The sequence below is a fragment of the Polypterus senegalus genome, chromosome 7 (assembly GCF_016835505.1).
Source record: "Polypterus senegalus isolate Bchr_013 chromosome 7, ASM1683550v1, whole genome shotgun sequence".
Lineage (NCBI taxonomy): Eukaryota > Metazoa > Chordata > Cladistia > Polypteriformes > Polypteridae > Polypterus > Polypterus senegalus.
Genome location: NC_053160.1, coordinates 75,375,624 through 75,384,155, shown reverse-complemented (window position 1 = coordinate 75,384,155; position 8,532 = coordinate 75,375,624).

Below are 8,532 nucleotides of genomic sequence, written 5' to 3'. Positions count from 1 at the left end.
ATTCTTTCAAGAAGCTTGTCAGTAGATCATACTGTACAACCAGTGACAAGAAAGCTCTGTGAAGAATTAAATTGCTTTTCATGGGAAGAGAGCACACTCCATCTGGCATTTGCATCGAGAAGACCACTTAGGTATTTTGTGATATTCCAGCTGATTTATAGACCTTGGAAGAATTGATGATGATAACAGAGGTATAGCAGAGACAAGGGTGTGAAGAGGAGAAGGAAATGAAAAATATTTTACCTGCAGCAGACAATGCCACAGCCACAAACCAGGAGGAGTACAGCTTCATGACAGAAAGCTAAGAGACATGGTGCATACTGTATGTGAGATTGTTGACTGAAAGTCACTGGAATGTGTGTCAGCACTCAACTAGAAGGTGGAGGGACTGCAAATACAGGCCATGATGCGTACAACTCACTCCAGAAGGATGAGAGTGCTGCTGTAGTCCTACACAAAGGAAAAGACTGCTCAACATTTGCTTCTTTACTGCCAGTCAAAACTGCTATTCTTGTAAAATGTATTGCAGCCTGAAATTCCTGAGAAGATGACCATGAACAATTGAAAAGAGGTTGACATAACCACAGATGTACAAGTAGTGACATATATCAGTAAGGATCGGAGGAAAGAATGAACAAACTTATTCCTTGTAAGTTTGTACAGTTCTCTTTGCAATAAATACTTCCTAATGTCTGTGCAAACGTCACACTTACAGTAAGCAGCATCCATCTTTGAAAAGTATTCTTGTTGAAGAACTAATTTTAAAGTAGCAATGAGCATCTGTCCTACTAGTTCCGTCCTGTTACACCATCATTTAAATTCTATTAACATATGATGAAAAGATTCAACTCCTTCAGTCATTCCCCAAATCATATATCCTGCAGTCCTGGAATTAGTTTAGCGGCTTCCCTCTGGACACTATGTAAGTTCATTATGTTCTTTTCTAATATGGGAACCAGAAACTGCTCAAAGTATTTGAAATTTAAACCTCACTTTTCTGTTTAACAGAGCTTAAGCATAACACTTCTTGACTTGCAATTAACACTGCATGCCACTGTATGTAACCTGTCTTCTTAATCACAACTGTACATATTTTAAATTGGTCTGATTTACTATGATTCAAGAGGGTAGAAGCAAAAGAGCCATTCTTCCTCATTCTGAGTGCAAGTCATCTGATTGGCCTTGCCCCAGATGCATAACAACAAGTCCTACTTGTAGCTAATTAGAGTTTCTACTCTTTGAAGTAAGGTACTATTAAACTCACTTCAGGGAATGGCAATTAGAAGTTTATGGTCATTATTGAGCACAATGTGGTGGTTTTGTCGTGGTGGGGTCCTAGGGTTAATCCTACTTTCCCTTTCAGACTTTTTACTATATAGAACTTAACAGAATGCCTAAAATCCCATTCTCTTACCACACTGTCAGAATTCTCTGCTGTTTTAGTTTCAGGTTATAATTCCTCCTTCCTTTTACATCTGTAACCCCACACAATTAGAGTTCCAGAACAGGCAGGAGAGAAAGTTTATTTATTTATTGAAATAGATAATATATACTGTAGAGAATATGCCCAAAATAGCAGAGTACAATAAATGTTGGCTTAATAATACATACAATCTAACAATAAGTAGTTCATTTTCCATCCAATATATATCCAATATATATCCAAAATATGCTTACCGCCAAGTGGCTCTCTGTCTTAGTATGTTCACTTGGTCTCTGGTTCAGCCTGGTCTTTGTTACTGCATGGCATTTGAATGGAGAATGGAATGCCCATGGATGGAACAGTGGAGAGACCTCTCTTCAGGAAGGAAAATGCCAGAGAAGGATCGGCCTGCAAGCCTCCATGTACTGTATTATAACTCTGTAGCCCATGATACACCTACATCAGTGTGGGGTACAACATTCACCAATGAAACAGCTCAAGCACAAGTCAACCTCCAGTTCAGCTATAGGTGCCATTTCAGATCTTCTAGCACAGCTCCAGCTGTTTCAAAACTCCAACTGTAAGAGTCCTGATACAGAGTGGTAACAGCGAGCACATCACAGCCATCTTGCTGCACCTTCACTGCTCCCTGTGTCTTACAGGATTGAATATCAAATTCTGTTATTGACCTGCCCACTAAGGTTCTCTGATTCTGTGCCCCCCACACTAACCTGCACTCTGTGGGTGACATTCAGCTGTATAGCGCCAAGACTGTGGAATGACCTCCCAAAATTAATGACATCAGCTGACTCCATTCATTTGTTTTTAACTCATTAGTTTAGGAGGACATTAAACAGACCTGACATTCTGCCCCTTCTTTCAGTTTACCCCCTTTATCTGTCCAGGTACTCAGGGTTTGAATTTTTATCATAATTTATGCTATTTGTTCAAGATTTTTTTGTAGTATTATATGTTGTATTTCAGTCTGTCTGACATGTTAAATGGTTCCCACAGACCCGAAGACAACGTAAATTTTAATGGTGTATTTCACAGAAACGATCCATATTGTTTAGTTTAGTTTGATATGTGACACGACGTTATGGCAGAAACCCTCTAAACTTCACAATGATGTGTATTATTTGGTTTCTGAACAGGTCTTTGACCTGACGTTACTTTCCGTGCTTTGGTGAGACCTGCCAAAATCTTCCAAAAGTAATTTAACGAAGTCAGTCCTTAAACGACGGAGATGTCACTTTTGGGTCTGTGACTGCAGGTCTACAACTGTGGGTCTAAAACTGTGGTGACGTATTGTGCTGTGGCTATGCAGGTGGATAGTATTGCCTGTAGGCCACAATGTACACACACACACACAACACACAAAACATGTATATACATTTTATATATATATATATATATATATATATATATATATATATATATATATATATATATATATATATATATATATATATATAGTAACAACTCTAGGGGGCGTGCCAGCCACCCAACCCGAAAAAGGCAGATGCTAGAGGCACACTAAAAAAAAGCGAAGATGTTTTTATTATTTTTTCTTCACCACGTGGGAAACACCTTCCCCGTTTCCCACAGGCACAACTCAGTCTCACCAACAGAAAAGCACACAATACAATAAATCCTCTTCTCTTTCTCCTCCACTCCTCCTCGGCAAGCTTCGTCTACCTTCCACCTGACTCTCGGTCTCCAAGTACTGTCCACTGGTCCCTTATATAAAGCCCCGGATGTGCTTCAGATGTTGGTTGCCCTACTTCTGGCAGCACTTCCTGTTGTGGCAGAAGAACCACCCACTTGGGCTCAGGAACAGCTGCATAGCCCCCGGATCCCAAACAGGGCTGTATCGAACGCCATCTCCCATGAAGACCTGTGGGAGTCCGAGGTACGGCTGCCACCCAGGGGGGCTGCCATCTAGTGTTTTGTGGGAGGTAGTGTTCTGTCCACACTGGTTCCCCCAGTTCCTCCATAGCATCGGTGTCCTGGCTGGGCCCATTTACACGTGCACTTAGGAGGCAGTCAACAAGCCCTGAGGTGATTGAAACATGGTTTATGGTACTAACGCCTCTCTCTCTTTTTCATCAGATCCAAAGAAGGTCAATAACCCCATTCACTTACCATCACAGCTTCCGGATTAACAAAAAGGCTACCAATGTCACTTCCTCTCTCAACTCCAGATGATGATGTCACTTCCGTCTCCTAATGATGACGTAATTTCTGGTCTCCCAATGATGACGTCACTTCCGTTGCAACCAAGATAAAATCACTTCCGGTCTCCCAATGAGGATTTCACTTCTGTCCAACAGTTCTGACGCCATCTCCTGCCACATGACTTCCGTCAGCCATGTTTTTGTATAAATATCACCATATTCCTGATGTATACTGTCAAATACTTTTGTTTTGATCATTTTCAATCGCTTTTTTTCGTTACGTCTGCTGGACATTATAGGGGGTCATTCCCCAACTGTGTTTTTATTTGTGGTTATCATTTATTTCTACAACAATATATATACTGTACATATATATATATATATATATATATATATATATATATATATATATATATATATATATATATATATATATATATTTTTTTTAGTAAAGCACTTGAGAAATATAAAGTGTTGTAACACCAGATGTGTACCCTGTTTAATCTGAAGATCTTTCACCGAAAAGAAAAAGAATAAAAGTATGGTGTTTCTCAACATATCCATGATGAATGTGTCCTATGCAGACATGAGTCTAACTGTCATTGGTCAGCTGTATTCTGAAAAATGACTCCTTTGACAAACAGTAACAGATTTATTCAGATCTTTGAAGACTAGGAATTTATTCTATTATACTGCATGTGGTGAAAAATCCATTTCCGACAGCCAAAGTGCCACCACAAACACCAAAAAGAGAAAGAAAATGAAAACAACTTGGCAATGACAAATCAAAACAATTAGTACAATTAATTAAAAAAAAATATGACAAAACCTCAGACAGCAGTAAGTAATATTAATTGAAAATCTCAATTTGCCGCCATGAGAAACCCAAAGAATTTCTTTCCCGCCAGGATCCTTCAGATTTTTTTTGTGTTTAACTAGTTGGCAGAACAAACTGGATTAAATGGGTTAGAGAATATTTTGTTATCTTATTAATATAAAGTAGGAAAGGAGCAGAAGTAGTGTTTAGGAGAATTTTCCAGACAATTGCAATTGCTGTTTCAGCTTGATATTTCTTTACAGTGATCCCTCACTTTCGACTTTCGCAGCTTCACTCCATCGCGCATTTTAAATGTAAGCATATCTAGTGTGGAGACTGGCCCAGACACAGACAGACGGACACATTCATTTCACCCACAAAAACGTTTATTTACAAATATATACAGTTGAAAAGTGCACAACAAACTCCCAAAGTCCCCAAAGTCCTGGCCACACAATGCCTTTCTCTTCAGACCGCCTCCTTCTCTCTTCTCCAGCTCAGTCCACTCCACTCCCGACTCTTGCCTCGAATGAAGGGAGGCGGCCCCTTTTATTATCACCCGGATGTGCTCCAGGTGGGTTCCGGCAATCACCCGCTGACACGCCCCTGTGTGGCGGAAGTGCCGGCTGCATCCCTGGAAGCACTCCGGGTGTCCCTGCTCTTCTTCCCCCTAGCACTTCCTGGTGTGGCGGAAGTGCTGAGGTCCAGGGCTCCAAAGGCATGGGGGCGCCCCCTGGCGGTGTCCACGGGCCCCTACAGGGTGGAGCTTCAAAGCTCTGTACCTGTGGCCCCCAAAGCAACCAGGGTGGCAGCCCCCACGTGATCCAAGGTGGGCGCATGCCCTCTTCCGGTCCTTCATGGCGTCCTGGCCGGGTGGTCGCCCCTGGCACCTCTGACACTAGATATATATCACAGATTTTTTGCTGGTTCGCGGATTTCTGCGTACAATGGGTCTTTCAATTTATGGTACATGCTTCCTCAGTTTGTTTTCCCAGTTGATTTAATACAAGGGACGCTATTGGTGGATGGCTGAGAAGCTACCCAATCAGAGAACGTATTACATATTAAATAAAACTCCTCCTGATATACGATATGCTTCCCGCGCGGTGCTTCGCACACTTCAAAGCTCTAACAGCCTTTATTGATTTTTCATTGTTTGCATTTCTCTGTCTCTGTCACTCTCTCTGACATTCTCTTCTCCTGACGGAGGGAGTGTGAGCAGAGGAGCTGTTTGCACAGGGGCTGTTTGCTTAGAAGATACGGATGCTCCTCTAAAAATGCTGAACGGCTACCTTCACATTGATCCCTTCATTGCGGCGCTTTATCGCGGTGCTTGCATACTTAAAAGCGCAACGGCCCTATTGATTTTTGATTGTTTACTTTACTCTCTCTCTCTGACATTCTCCGTTCCTGACACGCACTTTGAAGAGGAAGATATGTTTGCATTCTTTTAATTGTGAGAAAGACCTGTCATCTCTGTCTTGTTATGGAGCACAGTGTAAACTTTTGACTACAGGGTGTTATTTCATGTCTAGAGGGCTGTAATAATGTTAAAAAAATGTATTTAGAAGGTCGTAAACAGGTTTTCAATGCTCTAACTGCGAAACTATTAGATTTATAAATAAAGAATCCTACTTCGTGGAAATTCATTTATCTGTCTGGAGTGGATTAACCGCGATAAACGAGGGTTTACTGTATAACTGGGCGGAGAATATTTATAAACAGTGTGGGAGAGTTTCTAAGGGCTTAAAATATATAAAAATAACCATACAAACATATGGTTTTGTAGAAGGAAAATTTTTATATTAGCATAAGAGGATAGCAAATTAACATAAAGAGCCATAAAAAGTAATTAAAAGCTTCTAAAACATTAGATTAAGCATAAATTAGAATGTTAAGCAAATAATATAGGTCGAGCAAATAGTTAATTAAAAAATCAGTTATATTGCATTATTTTTTAGGCTTACAGTAAAATTTCCAGAGTAAGAAAAGAACAGAAAATTGACGCACAGAAACCAGTTTAGGACAAGATAAGAGTTTGAGAACACCTGTAATTCAAAGCTAGGAAGCGATAAAGATGGCTCTGAAAGGCACATAGAAATACCAGCTGGATTGGTGAATCAGCAGAAAAAAGGTCACACTGACATAATGCATGAAGAGAAAATCTTAGTAAATTCAGGTATTAGCAAAAATATTAGAAGAATATATTAGAAATTAACTTTAGTGTAGAAATTAAGACAAATCAAGCATTGCAAGCAATAATTAAATGAAAGCACATACTATACTTCTTTTTAATTAAAGCTTAAGCTTCAGGTCACTATTATAAAAAAGTTTGGAAGGTTTAAGAAAGGAAATGATGAAAGGAAACCCATATATGGAATTGAAGCCTTGGCCAGTTAGAGAAAATGATAGGAAAGTAAGGAGATAATAAGGGTTCCCATGGAAACTCAAGGTTCGGCCGGACAGGAGTAGAAGGGAGTCAGAGAAGATGGGCAAGAGAGCTCATTCGAGCGAGGTCAGAAAAGATCAGAAATTACATAAGAAAAGCCCAAAGATGGTAAGAGGAAGCCATCCACCCAGTCTTAAACCAATCAAAATAAGCCGAACAGACACCAAGAGGAATAATGGACAGTAAAACCAGGTGCAGAATGAGCTAATCGAACGAGGTAAAAATTATAAGAAATTGTCATAAAAATTTCAATTGCTGTAATGTTCGGGGCTCAATCTCATTCGGCCGAATTGGGTTGAGTCCGTGTGGTTGATTTATTGCAATAAAGCCTTAAAACTCTGTCTGTCTATCTCGAGTCCTAATAGCCTTTATTTTTAGGTAAAAAGCCTTCTGATGATGAATTTTTTGCCACAACTGTTTCTACTTCGCGGATTTTCACCTATCGCGGGGGGTTCTGGAACGCAACCCCCATGATCGAGGAGGGATTACTGTATTCTCAAAGTAAATTATTTTATTTTCACCTCAATTAACTGCTTTCAGCAAAAGTCGATCTTGAATTCTTTACCAGTCGAAGATCAAACAATGATGTATACAGATTCTGAAATGAAAGTGCAAGTGTTTACAAGAATGCCATGATGTTGCTTTAATGACACAGCTCTCGAGTATGGGGCCTTCTGTCTGTAGTGTGCATGTGAGTTTCTGCTGAGGTGTTTGGTTTCCTCCGTTGGCTCAATGGTCTTTTCATTGATCCAGCATGAATGTAGCTACATTGGTTCCCCAATAAACTGCAATCTTATCCATCACTGGTTCCTGCCTTGTCATGTATTTATTTCCAGCAGTCCTGAATGAGATATTATGGGTAAGAAAATTGGTGGACAGAAATATTTTACGTTTTCCTGATTATGATATTAGTTTAACAATAAGGACAATTACCAACAGGTGTTTTTGGAAAGTCATATTTCCCTTCTATGAGCTCACCTAATAGGATTTAAAATAAATAAGATTCCTTTTGTTTTAATAGCATATAATCAACATGGTAAGCACTGTTTTACCGTTATTTCTAAACAGATCAGTAATTCTCAAATTGATGTGAAAAAATCAGAAGCCATCTCAAAATATGATAATCTTTTCAATTTATCCTTTTTGTCAGTATCACTCTGTGCATTCAGCATTTTAAAAGAATGGACTGAGTAACATGAACTAAAAACTTAAACCGCAAGAAAATTCCATTACTGTGGCAAACAAATCCTTATTTTCTAAATATGTATTTATATAACATTTTTTTATACAATGTGCAGAAAAATCCATTAATGTGTTACCCACTGTGCAGAGTGCTCATTTTTTGTCCCCTGGGGTGTAACAGGAGGCTTCATGCTGAGCTGTAGCAGGATAAGTTTTCCTTCACATACTTTCATAACTAAAGCATAATTTTTCAGGAGTAATTCATGGTAAAAATAAAAAATAAAAAAAGTACGCATTTGTTTTGTGTATAGGTATATCTTACAATTAACCACTAATTAAGAAGGTACTGGTGAATATCTAGCCAACTTTTTTCTTTACGTCATCGCTATTAATTTGGCATGTAGTATACTAAATTTGTGATAATTACAAATATATATCAAAATGTTGGTTTATTTTGTGAGAAGGAAAAGCAGGAGCATGGTTA